Genomic DNA, 14620 nt, shown 5'->3' with positions numbered 1-14620 from the left:
AATAGCAGCTACAGTGCTTTTTTTTTTTTTTCCACCCAGAGCTATTTTTAGTTCCTTTCCCTTTGACACACATTCCTGGTAGCAGTTAAAAGCAGCTCTTTTAGTACAAAATTAATGCTGATATCTGAGCACTTTATCAAGTACATTTTCTGCTTGGATGCTAGTTGTTATATGTAGAGTAGAAATGTGAGGTCTGATGTCCCTTTTACCTGCAGTGGTATAAATCATGAGAGATGGGGTGCAAGGTTCTGTGTAGGAAAATGATTTTGCAGATCCATTCATATTTTCTTCTTGGCTATAAAAAAAAATGTGACAGAGAAACAGGGACTGCTCTAATCTTCATGGGCTCTGAATGATCCCTGTCCCTTTTTGTGTAAAGTCTGCTTCAAGGAAAAAGCAACACACAAGGTCATTCACAGCTTTCCTCTCCTGAACAGTTGAAAGCTACAGAACATTGCAATGACAGTGACAGTTGTAGCAGTGAGCAGTAACGGGGTTTGCCTTGACCTAGGTGGGGAAGGTAAGACCTACTGGACAGGGTCTGCTGCCATTGTCTCTGTGGATCATCATGCTGGAGTTGTAGATCCTGTTTCTGTGTTGACAAGGCTGTAGCCCTTGTGGGTTGATATCTGGTCTTGATATCTGTACTTTGTCTGTGGGCAGCATGTACTCCAAAGGTAGGAGGAGAACTGGATGACCTTGTCCTTTACAAACTGCTGTGGTGGGCCTTCATCCCCAGGGGCTCAATTTATGTAAACTACTAAGTGCCTTTGAGTCTAACTGATTTCCTCTAGGAATTCCAGAGAGACGTAACAACATTTCTGGGGGGTCAATTTTTGGATTCCTCTTCATACATGACCTGGAGTAGTCAGTAAAATTTCCTGGGATGCTTTTAGGCTAACTTCCCAGGTGTGAATTTCTAAGTGCAGGTAACTGAATGTTCTTAGTGGAAAGTCCCTGGGATGTTGACTCATTTCCTCTTTTTTTTCCATTAGGGCCCAGATTTTCTGACTTTCAGTGTGCGTAGCCAGGAATACTTATTTAATTTAACATTCCTGTGCCTGGGCAAAATGCCAGGAGGAAAAGAATTTGTTTTATCAGTGGGAGGGGTTGGCAGATGGTGGCACGGCTTTGGTCATTTGCCAGTGGTTGACAATATCATTTGTTTATTTTTCTTTAACTGTGCACTCTGCCTACACATGGGATTATGATAATGGGGGCAAACAGTCATGAATAATGATGAAGGAGATCAGCTTCTAAGATCCCCATTAGGATATAAGGGTGTTAAACTTACAGCCTACAGTCTGCCTTGACGCCATGCAGCCTAATAACCCCATGCATGCACAAACTCCTGCCCAGGAGGAGTTTCCCTTCAAGGCTAATATGAAGTATTTAAGTTTATATTAATGGGATTTAAGCACATGCTTGTTTCCTGAAGAAGGACTTTAAGTTTCATTCTTTTCAACTAAGCCACTGGACTGCTATCTATTCTTCAGAGAGAAAATGCAGCCAGAAAGTCAGGATTTCCACTGAGATGATCTCCTTAATCCAGTCACTGGATTTCCAAGCAGGCTACAATTGTGTTTGGAAACACAAAAATAGGGGAAAAGGGTGCTATTTTCAGAATATTTGGTGAAATAAATGCTGTAAGTATGGTCACAAGTGAATGAAAAACACTTGATGTTATTCAAGTTATGTTTTGCCAAACATATACTTCTAAGTAAGAGTAAAGGTATAGTATATTAAAAATATATTATATTCATGTTCATTTAATAAAAACTAGATATGCAAAGGAAAATTTCATGTGGTATGAGTAAAGATCACACAGTTGGGCCTTGAAGTCAGCAACTAGACATGACATCGAAATCATATACTTTAAATAAAGAGAGACCAGTTATTTCTCCTGCTATGACATTGTTTGAAGTTGTTCCAGTGCTTGCAAGCTTATGACACTCCAGGAAACCAGTACACATATAACAGCGCTTCACAGCTCAGTATTGCCCAGAATATGGACTTGGGTCACAATGATCTGACGCAGTAGTATAGGTTTGGGGAATGGTGGCTAGAAAGTTGCCTGACAGAAAAGGCCCTGGTGTTGCTGGCCAACAACCTGCTGAACATGAGTCAGCAGAGTGCCCAGGTGGGCAAGAAGGCCAATGGCATCCTGGCTTGTATCAGAAACAGTGTGACCAGCAGGACTAGGGAAGTGTTTGTCCCTCTGTACTTGGCACTGGTGAGGCTGCACTATGAGTACTGTACTGTGTTCAGTTTTGGGCCCCTCACTACAGAAAGGATATCGAGTTGCTGCAATGAAGCTGGTAAAGGGACTAGTAAACAAGAGTTACAAGGAGTGGTTGGTGGAGCTGGGACTATTCAGTCTGGAGAAGAGGACGCTGAGGGAAGGCCACACAGTTCTCTACAACTACCTGAAAGGAGATTGTAGCAAGGTGATCTCTTTCTTTAGGGGACAAGTGATAGGACATGAGGCAATGGCCTCAAGTTGAACCAGGGAAGGTTTAGATTAGATAGTAAAAAGTTATTCACAAAGAGAGTGGTCAAGCATTGGAATGATGTGCCCGGGGGAGCGGTGATATTTAAGAGATGTGTGGATATGGCAGAAAGAGACATGGTTTGGTAGTGGACTTGTTAGTGTTGGGTGATGGCTGGGACTGATGATCTTAAAGGTCTTTTCCAATCTAAGTAGTTGTATGATTTTTATATGATGCAGCAGTTTCCTGGAAAAAAAAGGTTGCTACCGGTGTTCATTAAAATGTCATTAATGCTTTCATCAGAGGTACAGATCCATAAGGTAGTCACTTGTATGTACTTTTTTTAGGATGCTTTCTTATATAAAGCCGATTATTAGAAAAAATTGCAAAGGATAAGCTTCACCCTAACTTTGAATGTGCAGAGACTGTTTTGTTTTAATTCTGTATGTGACAGCCAGTGTTTCAATCTCAAGAAACTTTAGGTAGATTTCTTTTGAGCATGTGCTCAGATCATAATTCCTATAATAATCTAGCTGACACATACAGTACAATATAGAATCATAGAATCATAGAATTAGCTAGGTTGGAAAAGACCCACACGATCATCCAGTCCAACCATCCACCTACCACCAATAACCCCACAATATGCAGCTAGCAATGTCTTGTGCAGCTAAACCTCGTGTTTCCTTCATGGTAGTCAATATTCATGAAGTTTTAAGGGCCAAGTATTCTGGTTAGATTACACCTGTTGTTATAAACTCTGTTCAAGCAAATTGTATGATGCTCTGTCATACAGTCAGGTGATGGTTGTTTTGCATCAGTGGAGATGTTATAAAACCACAGTGCTCAGCCCAGCACTAAGAGAGCAGGGTACTTGTTCTAGAGCTCCAAAGAGGCAATTGGCCATAGGAAAGAAAACAACTTACTTAGATGACTTCAAACTAAACATCTTGAGTCAATTCAACAACTAAAAATACTCTTTATTCCAGAAAAAGATTCTTATATATAATTTTCCCGTGGAAAACCACAGCTTTATGGGAACTGCATTTGCTTTTGGAAGGTCGCTGCAGTGAGTTATTCTTGATCACTTCCAATCATTTAAACATTGTAGCTATGTGGTATTATTATTTACTCTGACATATAAAAAATACAGTGCTGTGTCCTTTGCTCTGCTTTTTACCTGTGCTGTTCTCCTTTCCCTTTCTCTACGTCCATTAGTTTGCATTGGCCCTAAATTGTTGACTAGACAAACAGATCATCTAACCTCACCCAGCCAGCCACTTTTCAGTTAATTACCTTGTGTGGTCCCAGCCCCAAGCAATTTTCATGTAAACATGTTTCAGGAAATATGTTTCATTCTGGATAATTCCCTTGCCACTCTCAAGTTCAGACAGGTGAGACAGGTGTTTTCTTTGTTTTTGCAAAGGTTCTATTCTCTGTCATTAGTCTTTGTAAGTCATTTTGTTTTAACTGCTTTGATCTATTCTCTAACTTCAAACTGGCCTTTCTAAGTAAAAGTTGACTCCTGTATGTTTTCATTGATTGATTTTCATGTTATAATGATGTTTGTAAACACAGCTTAGTTTCATTCAGTTTTTCATCTGCGCTCAAATAAATGAGATTTCTGCCACAAATAAGACCCACAAATCTTTCTTTCCCACTAGGAAAAGTACAGATAATCCCATGGCAACAACTGTCAGGTAAAAGCCCAGCCTAAATCTCACTGGGGATGCATGCATGAACTGCAGGGTGAGCTGGTTTACAGGAGGCTCAGCTTCGGCAGGTTACATTGTAGAGAAGACTCAGATGTTTCAGAAGAATGCAAAAGATGTCCAGGGTGACAGCCCCATTTCAAATGCCAGCTTCCACCGTGTGGAAGGGAGAGAAGTGAATTCAGGTGAAGTAAAACTTACGCTCTGAAATCTTCATTCTTACTTTTACCTCCAACTTTTACCTTTCCAGCCTCTCATTTCCAGCTGTGGCTAATCTTGGCTCGGCTTTGAAATAGTATTTGTTTATTGTATCTATGTATATAAGCATTCTTCAGTATTCTCCAGCAGATGAAGTTGGTCATGATCCTGATTTTTCATAAGTAGTTCAAAGACTCCCACAATCCTAGAGGAAAGGCAGGGCCTCTTGGTATACATATCTTATGAAAAAGGGAAAGCAAATATGCTGTCTAAAAATGTGAGTTTTAAAAGATCATGTCACATAACAGTACAGGACAGTAGTACGTTGTGGTTACCAGTGAACATTAAATCTTCTCTCCTTACATACTGAAAACTAAGGTGACATGTTAGACCACTTCTAAATTTATTGAAATTTTGGGTTTGATTTGTCCAAAATCCCTTTCAAAAAAGTTTTTAAAAAACAACGAAACTTCTAAAGGGAATTTGTCAAACTAAAATATTTCTGAGTTTTACTGCATTTGGTGAGAAGTATATAGAAAAGATGCAAAATCACTGAGGGAAATAATGGTACTTATCTAAAGCGTTTCATCTCTGTAACTGGTCTGCACTGGTGTTCATGAACCTATATCAGTGTCATTATGATCCTTGAAATGAGCTAGGTGTTTTCTTCTGTTCATAACAGGTATTTCTTTTATTTCTTGAGGTATATTCTCTTAGTAGAATTCCCCATCACAACTGATATTAGTAACACCTTCATCAGCCACCAGTGGGAAATTCATTAAATCCTTCAGTCCTTCATACAAATTATGTTGGTTTCAGACAGGAGAACAACACTGATGCTGTAAATTTCCAGGACCCAGCTGTCAGAGTGTGTAGAAAGCTATGATTTAGAATTTCCTCTCCAGGGTTTCCCAGCAGAGAGCCTAAATGCAGAATGTGGGTTAGGGAACCCGCATTCTCCCTGGGGAGATAAAACAAACATGCCCAGCAGCCAGAAAAGAATCTGTTCTCATCATATTTCCAGCTTGCTTTCAAACCAGTTGAGATTTCCATACTGTGAAACTTGGATTCAGATGAAAATGACTTTGTGCTACTCTGACCCTAATTTTACTTCCAAGCTGTAGAGTTTTGTCCACCTCAGGGAATAATGCAAAATGGATTCAGGATGAGTGTGGAAGAGTATTTGTGCAACACCATTGCCTTCATGGGTAGAGATTCTTGGTTTACTCAGTTAGCAAGTCATTCACAGCCTTCATTGGAATTTCTGCCTCTTAGAGCAAAGATAAATAAATGAGAAAAAAAAATGTCTTTCCCAGAGACAAAAGTTGCATAGTCGTGAGTTGACTTGACAGTGAAATAGTGCTGACCTGACAGCACCATCAGGGCCTGATGGACTAAAGCTTAAATTCCCCAAGTTACCAGGTCATCCCAGCTTTCCCTTCCCAACTACTGTAAAGAGATAACTATTCTCTTGACTCCATATACCAGCCTGGTGGATGTGCCCTTCATGTGTGCATAGCAGATCACAAGGCAGACCAGCACATATTTTCATCACTGTCTTCAGCTTAGATCATATGTGACTGCATTTACCTTGTCTTCTATTGCTATCTCAATACTTTATAGAGAATATTGGAGAATGGTCTTACATCCTTGCTATAGAGTGTAGAGAGGTCTTTTCCAAGTAAGCATGATAACTGCATTCTCAAGGCGTAATACAATGTACTGCCAGCACTGTCAGTATAGAGGAAGTAGCTGTAGTGTTCCCACTGCTGTGATGGTGGATGGAAATGAGAGAGTACTCTTACTTTTCTGTATCTTCTACCTACATTACACAAATGAACTAATTCCAGCAACTTCTTTTAGTAAACTTAGAGAAAATACAGACTTAAATTCGTTCATGGTTAGGATTTAAGTTTATTCTCTTCCCTAGACTTATGAACTAGCTAGGACTGAACTCACTGTTTACTTTCCCCTCAACTTGCAGATCTGGAAGTAGAAAAGAAACAGACCTGGTTCAGTGTAATCTGTAATATTGCTTCCTTCCATTTTCTCTCTTTTCCCTTGAAATCTAGCTCCCCAAGGCCTACAAATCTGGGACAAATTGGCTGATGATATTTTCCAATTGTTTGTTGATGGAAAAGGGTGTAAACTGATCCATGTAACTGGAAAAGTTTTAAAATATCTCTCCTATGACATACAAAGCTCTGCTTTGTCTTCACAAAATTAGATTGCTCTCATAAAGGCTTAACAATACAGAGAAATGTTGAAAAATGTGTATTTTATTAATATCATAGCATAGTACTGTAAGGTCATAGTAGCTGAGAATTGCTTGAATTTACTCCAGATGTTGCTTAAATAATCCCTGATTTTTAGCAGATGTTTGAAAATAAGATATAAAGCATGACGACTAAGAACTTTTGTAAATGTAACTCCATGTTGCAAACTTCTCATCAAGGTGCTAGGGCTCACTAAAGTTATTTGGCGCAGCAGAAGAAAGTTTGTCCCCCTACTAAGGGAAGTGAGCTCATCTGTAATACCAGCTGCCAGAAAATGCCACATGGGAGATAGACTACAGCAATCTCGAAAATCACTCTGATCAGACACTGTACTTTAAGAAGGAAATAAATTGCATTGTATACAGAGCTGTAAGTAACTGACCTTCATGACCTTCAATGCCAACTGATCTCTAATTTAAATGAACTGTGCTGCACACGTCATTGTTGAAATATTATTTTGATAAAAACAGAGCAAAAAGAGATGGTTTAAATTTAAGTTTGTAACAGGAGAGTTGTATAGGTTGCTAGAAATCCAGAACTCTTTGTATTTCTTTTACTCTTTTTTTTCTTTCAATTGCATGAAACCTGTAGAGCGCCTTGCACCTGGCACTCCTGGGATTAACACTATTATTATTTTCCAAGTTTAAAATCTTCGCTTGTGGTTCCGACAAACATCTTCTCCTCATGCTGTACCCCTAAGTCCTCATTAAGATTTGCAACAACTGAATTAAAAATAGGATTGTCTTTGTAGTGAGGAAAACCGTTTGCAAATGGCATTTTAGTTTTCTTTCTAAATTATTACTTTAAAATTCTCATTTTTGGAGCTGTTGACAGGAGACAAAGTTTCAAGCTATTTGCTGCTTGAGAAGTTCAAGGAGGTTAAGTTCTACATGGTGATGACTTTCCCCACAAATCTCATTCCCATGTTTTGCATTTTTCAGACTCTTCTCACTGTGTGGTCAACGGAGCTGGAAGACATGTTCTAGGTGAATGTGTCCTTACATCTAAATGTCTGTCTGAGTTTATATTCAACTCCCTACTAAATCAGTCTGATGTACACCTTGTGCTGAATCAACATGTTTCCCCCCCACCAGATGTCCTGCACTCTTCTCCTGGAGCTTATTTTCTCTGCTTCCCAGTTGCCACACAGCCCGAGTGTTTGTGCCTGGGTTGTTCCTCTGCACAAAATGAAGATGGCTTCACTTAGAGCTGAGAGGCATTACAGTGTCCTAATTTAAACCATCCTAGCTATATTTGTCAGAGGATGGTGGCCACTCTTGTGAAACAGAGATAATTTCTCTTCCTCAGTTTCCTGTAGTCTGGGCTACACTTGGATGAGGCAAGCCGGAACCTGAAGCTTTCTGTTTGCTGACCGAATGGGTAAGAAGTCAGATGCAATGCGAACTTCACAAAGGTCCCTCAAAAACAAAGGTAGATCGTGATTCAGAAATGTGTTTAGGTCTGTCCTCTGCTTTGGACACTTGACTGATTCAAGTTTAATTCTGAAACGTTCCTGTGTGCTTAAAGCCAGGCATAATCTTGTGTGATGGAATCAGGGGTGTGGCTGTTTGTCCTGCTTTCAGCTGGGAGAGTTAATTTTCTTTCTTGAGGCTGGTATGGTGTTGTGTTTTGGATTTAGGATGAGAATAATGTTGATATCACATCAAAGTTTTGGCTGTTGCAGAGCAGTGCTGCACAGATCCAAGGATTTCAGTTTCTCTTGCTGCCCTGCCAAGTGAGGACCTGGGGGTGCACAAGGAGCTGCGACGGGACAGAACCTGGACAGCTGACTCAGACTGAACAAAGGGAGATCCCATACCTTATAATGTCATTGAACAGTAAAACAGGGGGAGTTGGCCACGGAGGTTGCCGTTGCTTGGGGACTGGCTGGGCATCAGTTGATGGGAGGTGAGCAATTGCACTGTGCATCACTTGTTCTGTATATTCTCCTTGTTATTATCTTTTTTCCTTTCCTATTTTTTCTTATTAAACTGTCCTTATCTCAACCCACAAGTTCTCACACTTTCACCTTTCTGATACTCTCCCCCATCCCACTAGGAGAGGTGGTGCTGAGCTGCCTGCTGGGTTAAACTGCAGCAGTCCTTTTGGCACCAACTGTGGGGTGCGAAAGATTGAGATAACAGCAGATATGACGAGAGTGTGTTAAAACGAATTTGTTATAAGCGTTATATCTTACACCCTTTCTTGTTGTTTGTCATCTCCAGGGACTGTCCTAAGCTTGTTTATGGTTTTGCCAATTTGCATGTAGTATGTGCTCATGTTAGACTGACCAAGAACTTAATCTGTTATTTTCACTCACAATGGCCATTGTTATCACACTTCGGGAACCTTACAGTGAAAACTATTAAAAAGTACAGTCTTTACTCCAGGCAGGTTAAAATAGTTTTCAAAAATTTTGAATACTCTTGGGATATTCAAACTAGTGTGGACCTGTTGCTATGTCTCCTGCATGTGCTTCCATTTTTATCTATGGTTAAACAACCATTTAAGAATGCTATCCAGAGATCTTCACTGAAGCAAGATGGTTGTGGGAGAATATAGTCCCGTCTCTATCAGAGTTGTCATCTTTGATGGTTTTGGAATTCAACTCTCAACAAGTAGAGAATTCTAAAAAAAAAACCACACAAAGAGATTATTTAAAAAAGGTATGCCCTGATTCTGGCAATGACAGTGACTTACCACTCACTGCACTGTGCTGGAGTCTGGTCTGTACCTATCAAACATTATTCAACACTATTCAGCACCTCCAAAAGGAAGAAAACGCCCCTGCATCTGACCCAACCTCTGCAACAGGCCCTGTTGCTGAACCAGAGAACCAACTCATGTTGACACCGGGCATCTCTATATTCAAGAAGAAACGAGAAGTGGAAGATAATTTGTTTAGGAAGACAAGGAACTACTAGAAGGGGGAAGGAGGAAAAAGTGGACAAGACAGGCTGTGTTGAAGAAAGGCCATATAAGAATGGAAGGAAGAAGCAGTAAATGAGGCGGTATTCACCCAATCCCTATCTCTTTGTGAGCTGCAGCATATGCAAAAAGATTCAGCCATCATCCAGGTGAGCACATTGTCACCTGGCTGCTCTGATGGTTGGATAATGGAGCTGATAGCCTGGAGTTAGACGGCATGGAAGTGAGGGATCTAGGATCCCTCTCTAGGAAAGCAAGCATTGACAAAGCAATTAGAAAAGGAGGGACAACCCCTCCGACTCTTGAGGTGACTCTTGTGTCAGCCATGAAGAAAAGATATCTCTTCACAGAAGACATTGTATGTCAGCCAGACCATGACGGAGAAAGATATCCATTATCTGAGGGAATTAGCCACTCTGGATGTGATGTATGATAACCTGGGCAGAGAACAAGATCCAGATAGCGTTGAGAGCATATATGTATAGAGGACACTGTCATTGTATGCCATCACACTGTCTATAATGACCTGGAAAAAGAGAGGGGAAGTGACAGGGGATGAATTGGTGATCCAACTCCATCAGTACGAAGAAAGTCTCTCTTCCTTCTTATGGGCCTGCATCTTGACTGCTGAGAAACTGGCTCAGTAACTCAAAGAGAGAGAATGTCTTTTCTCCCATCTGTACAGAGCAGAATCTCAGCTACTAGGAGTAAGTGTTCTTCTCAGAAGAGCTGCAACCAGATGATGTGAACACTGGCTCATATCTGCTATTGATTTGTGAATGACTCTGGGCAAATCAGTCAATGTTTATGGCTTTCTTTATCATCTGAGACTCTTCTAGTCAACTGTGAATTTCCTTGAGCTCCTTGGATGAAAGTCTAGGTAAGAACAAAACAAAATACTGTATTGTGACATAATGTGAAAGGAAAATATTCCTCCTGCTTAACTTTTTGTGATATGCTCAATATTACACCTTTTTCTTTTCAAAATTTGGATTTTATTAAAGTCAGTGAGATCTCAAAGTTCCTTTTGTAATTCTGTTTTTGAAATGTCTTTTAGTAACAAAAATAACATTCTGCTTCTGCTATAAAAGGATTGGTTTCAAACTCTGTTTAAGCGAATGCTGTGATGTACTATGTCATACAGTCAGGTGATGGCTGTTTTTCATCACTGAAGATGCTGTATAACCACAAATGCTGCTCGTGGTTGTAACATCATGATACAAAGGATGAACAAGAGTCCTCTTTCTCTTGATCTAAAACACATGACATTGTGTGATACAGATGTCCAGCTCAACTTCTTGCATGACACTTTTGAACCTGTTTCCACAAGCATGTATTTATTGGCAGCATTGATTTCGACCTCTGGTTGTACCTCCAAATCATTTTGAGACAAAAGCAGTGAGTGAAAATGTTAACTTTTCACTTGAACTTAGACCGTATTCTGTTTTACATCTAATGACAGGGTTAAATATACTTCATAGGGTTACTGAGCTCAGTATGACAAAATGACATTTGAGATAAAACTGAATACAGATAAAATCACGAGAAGCATCTAATTTGTATTGTCTGCTTTATGAAAGAGCAACTTCTTTTGATTTTTTCTCTTTTCTTCCTCTGTAGAATAATATTTTTCACACATTTCCAGAAATATGGAATGTAATCCAAATGGCTGTCTTGCTCACTACTTATATATATATATATCTGTCTTATGTACATGAGTGGAGTCTACCTGGGGACTAATTTTGACATTATCACGTTCCTGAAGAAGAGTGGCTATTGGGAGACACAGAAGTTTCAGATACCAAGCAGTGGGCATTGCATGCTAATGGCCCTAGTACCATACTGTGTACTAGTATGTATTATTACTTGCCTCTGTGGTATATATGTTTTTGTTTAGTCCCTTAGTCTTCCTCTTCTTTGACATGTTGTGCCTTCCAGCCCCTTTGTCCTTGAGTTTCTCCATCCCTCTGTCAGTCTTCCTGGCTGTCAGACCACCCTACTGTAGCTTTGGCCACCCCTCTAACCTTCAATTTCTGTCCTGAAGTACATGAATGCTGGAAGGCCATTATCATCTCCAGCGTACTGCTAATAAAAACAAAACAATCCTGCTGCCTTCTTTGGACATCTCTGCCTGCAGGAAAATGTGACTCCTATGCCACAAGGCTGGTCAGGTGCCTGTAGTTTGGTGGTTATTTAAGTGTGGTTAGAAGACAAACTCCTTGAGGCACAGCCTAACCCTAGGCTATAATTTATATTAGCCTGAGTGTGCTGTCAGCACAAAGCTCGTAGTAGCGTGCATAATCCTAGCCCAAAAAATTAAGAACTGCTATGCTGTTAAACTCTTTCCAAGGTGCAGGTTTCAAAAGTAAAGTGTGTATGGAATCCTACATCATATTGAAGGAAGAGGAATAAGTCAAGTTAAGGAGTTATTAATGTGTTTGGAGAAAATTATTTAAAAATTAAAATAACTTTATCCAGGTCCTCAAAGTTGGGTATAGACAAAATATATATTGTCACAATAGATTCACTGGAACATTTTGCTGGGTCATGTTTTTTCTTTCTCCTTCCTACAAGTGTGTAAATAACCAGTTATTTGAGCAATTTAAAAAGATTACTACTTTTGAAGATTTCTGGATATGCTTACCACATCCAGCCTGCACAAGAACTGTCTGGTTAGAGATGCTGTCATTTGTATAAACCTCAAAAAGGTCTTCCAAGTCACCATGGAAGCCACCAAGAAGACTCGGGTAATTATTGCCATCTCCTGTGTCATGCAAACTCTGCAGCACATTTGAAACTGTAAAAGCAATACCTCACTTTCACAATGAAGCAGCAACAACAACAAAACAAAACAAAACAAAAAAACCCAACCATTTGGGAGCTTTTAATAACAGATGTTTCCCAGGATCAGAAGACTAAAGAGTTAAATAGAGAGACTAAATAGATGTGAATTCCATAAAAATATTAACCAAGAATAGCTTAAGATTAATGTTTCTCAAAAGGTTCAGAGGTTTCACTTAGTTCAGATGATAACTCTTAATAACTTGGTTATTTATCTACAGCTACCTTTTAAGAGCGGAATGTTTCATCTAATGCTATTGGTATTGATGTCAGTGAGAGATCATTCACTGATTTTCTGTACAAAAACTTCTTGTGTGCCAATACTGTGCCTTACTTCAGCATTTGCAAAAGAGACATACACAGCAAATGTCATAGTCAATACTCACAACTCTGACTAAATTGTGACAAATTTTGAAAAGAAGTAAAACCAACACATAGTATCTGAGATTACCAACAAATGTGGATTATTTTATTTAACAGGGCCCAATAAAGATCACCAGTCTTTTGAAACAGTAGTTGCTTAATATTTTGACAAGGCTTTATGTAATCAGAAGCCCAAGAAGTAGCCATAAACTGCACATATGATATCTCAAAATTATCTGTATAAGCACAAGAACACTTATGTTTTAGAAGAGATGGCAAAAATGAATGAAGTGAGGTAGCAAATGCTTTTTTCTGTGTAGTGGAAGAATCATCTGAGGCCTCATTTTATTTCTCTTGGATCGAGCAGTTCAATATTTCAAAAAAAGGTCATTCAAAGGCTCCAGTGTCCCAAAGACCTCACTCATTTGCTTACTGGTAAATTTTCTGAAACATTTTAAAAGGTTTTAAAAAAATTATTCTCAGGATGACAAAAAAGAAATAAAATCTTATCATTCTACTGTCATTAAAAAAAACCAAAACCACAGATAAATGCATAAATGAAATGCAAAATCCCAGTAGTTCTGTGAATGCATTTCTGTTTTCTTTCTACAGCCTAGTTCAATTCTCCAAAATAATAGCGTACACTGCTGACACTCCCATCACTGCATTGCTGTATCAGTGGTATGATAGTGATGACAACATTTTTGGTTACATCAAAGAGGAATCTGTCCCACTTCAAATTGTTTTAATCCTACTCCCATTGAATTCTCACTTTTCTTGTCTTCAGTAACAGCAAGATCAGGAAGTGTGTCTTTTTTAACAGAGACATATAAAAAATAGTCCCAAACTCTAGCCATTAGAGAGTCTCGTTTACATGGTAGAGAAAGACTGTATTGCTCAAACACCTTTTTTTTCATTTGTTTGACTTTTTTTTTTTAATTCACTTGCAGTAGAGGAGCAAGCTACATAAATGGCATTCACGAGAAAAACATCAGAAAGAGCTGAGAAGGCACTACCTATCTTCTTTTATTTCTGAGATGTTTTCTTTTAAAATAAAATAAAAGTAAAATGCCCACTTGAGCCTTACCGCTTTTGTAAACATTCCTAAATGAAAAGCTAAGGATTGTTTACACAAGTTGTGCCAGCTGCTTAATGGTTAAAGACTTTACCTTTCTTCACATTGAAGCAGCAGGGAAGGAGGCTTATAGGGGAGGAACATGCAATTATGAGCAACATAATTGATCATCTAAAGACCATCTGGAAAATCTGCCTGCCAATGGACAAACTGCTGGTGAGGGGTGTTTAACACTTAACACCCAACACTATGCTCTGTTCACGCAATTTACAGACTTATGGGAAAAATATCTAGCACCATGCTCAAACACATGAACCTACGTTTTCAGAATTGTTTCTTTATCTGAAGTAAGTCAAATGCACTGACCAGCTATATTTTGCATTAGAGAAAATTTCCCAGATAAGCTATTTCTTACTTACATTGACTACTTTTATTGCTTTTTATGGAGTTGAATCCTCCTAAATCACATGTTAATTATATTGTTGAGATTTACAGTGTTGTTACAGTGTTATTTTCAGCTAAGAGAAGCTCATCTTGGGATTTTTAATAAAAGTAGCTACTCAAATACTTATCAGGAAGCGGAAATATTTTTTCACATATATGATTTTTTCCCTTAAATGAGTCATCTCAGCTTAGCCCACAAGATTAAAGTTTTATTCCACAAAGTACCTAAACAGATAAAAGTGTAAATTCCACAAAGTACCTAAACACGTAAAAGTGTAAATTTAAACATGTGAC

The 14620-nt window shown here is 39.0% G+C and overlaps 1 long non-coding RNA gene across 10 annotated transcripts in view; it reads left to right on the top strand.

Moving 5' to 3' along the window:
* The window catches only part of LOC110396010, a 74247-nt gene extending 60365 nt beyond the window's left edge, over positions 1-13882 (top strand). For 5 of the 10 annotated variants that reach the window (XR_002436741.1, XR_002436743.1, XR_002436742.1 and 2 more), the window contains one exon: positions 4154-13882. This is a non-coding gene — a long non-coding RNA (uncharacterized LOC110396010). The remainder of the gene's footprint in view (positions 1-4153) is intronic. The other 5 variants (XR_002436745.1, XR_002436744.1, XR_002436739.1 and 2 more) reach the window with 5 other exon arrangements.

The sequence above is a fragment of the Numida meleagris genome, chromosome 3 (assembly GCF_002078875.1).
Source record: "Numida meleagris isolate 19003 breed g44 Domestic line chromosome 3, NumMel1.0, whole genome shotgun sequence".
Lineage (NCBI taxonomy): Eukaryota > Metazoa > Chordata > Aves > Galliformes > Numididae > Numida > Numida meleagris.
Note: the sequence above shows the minus strand (reverse complement) of the source record. Positions and strands in the feature narration are given on the sequence as shown.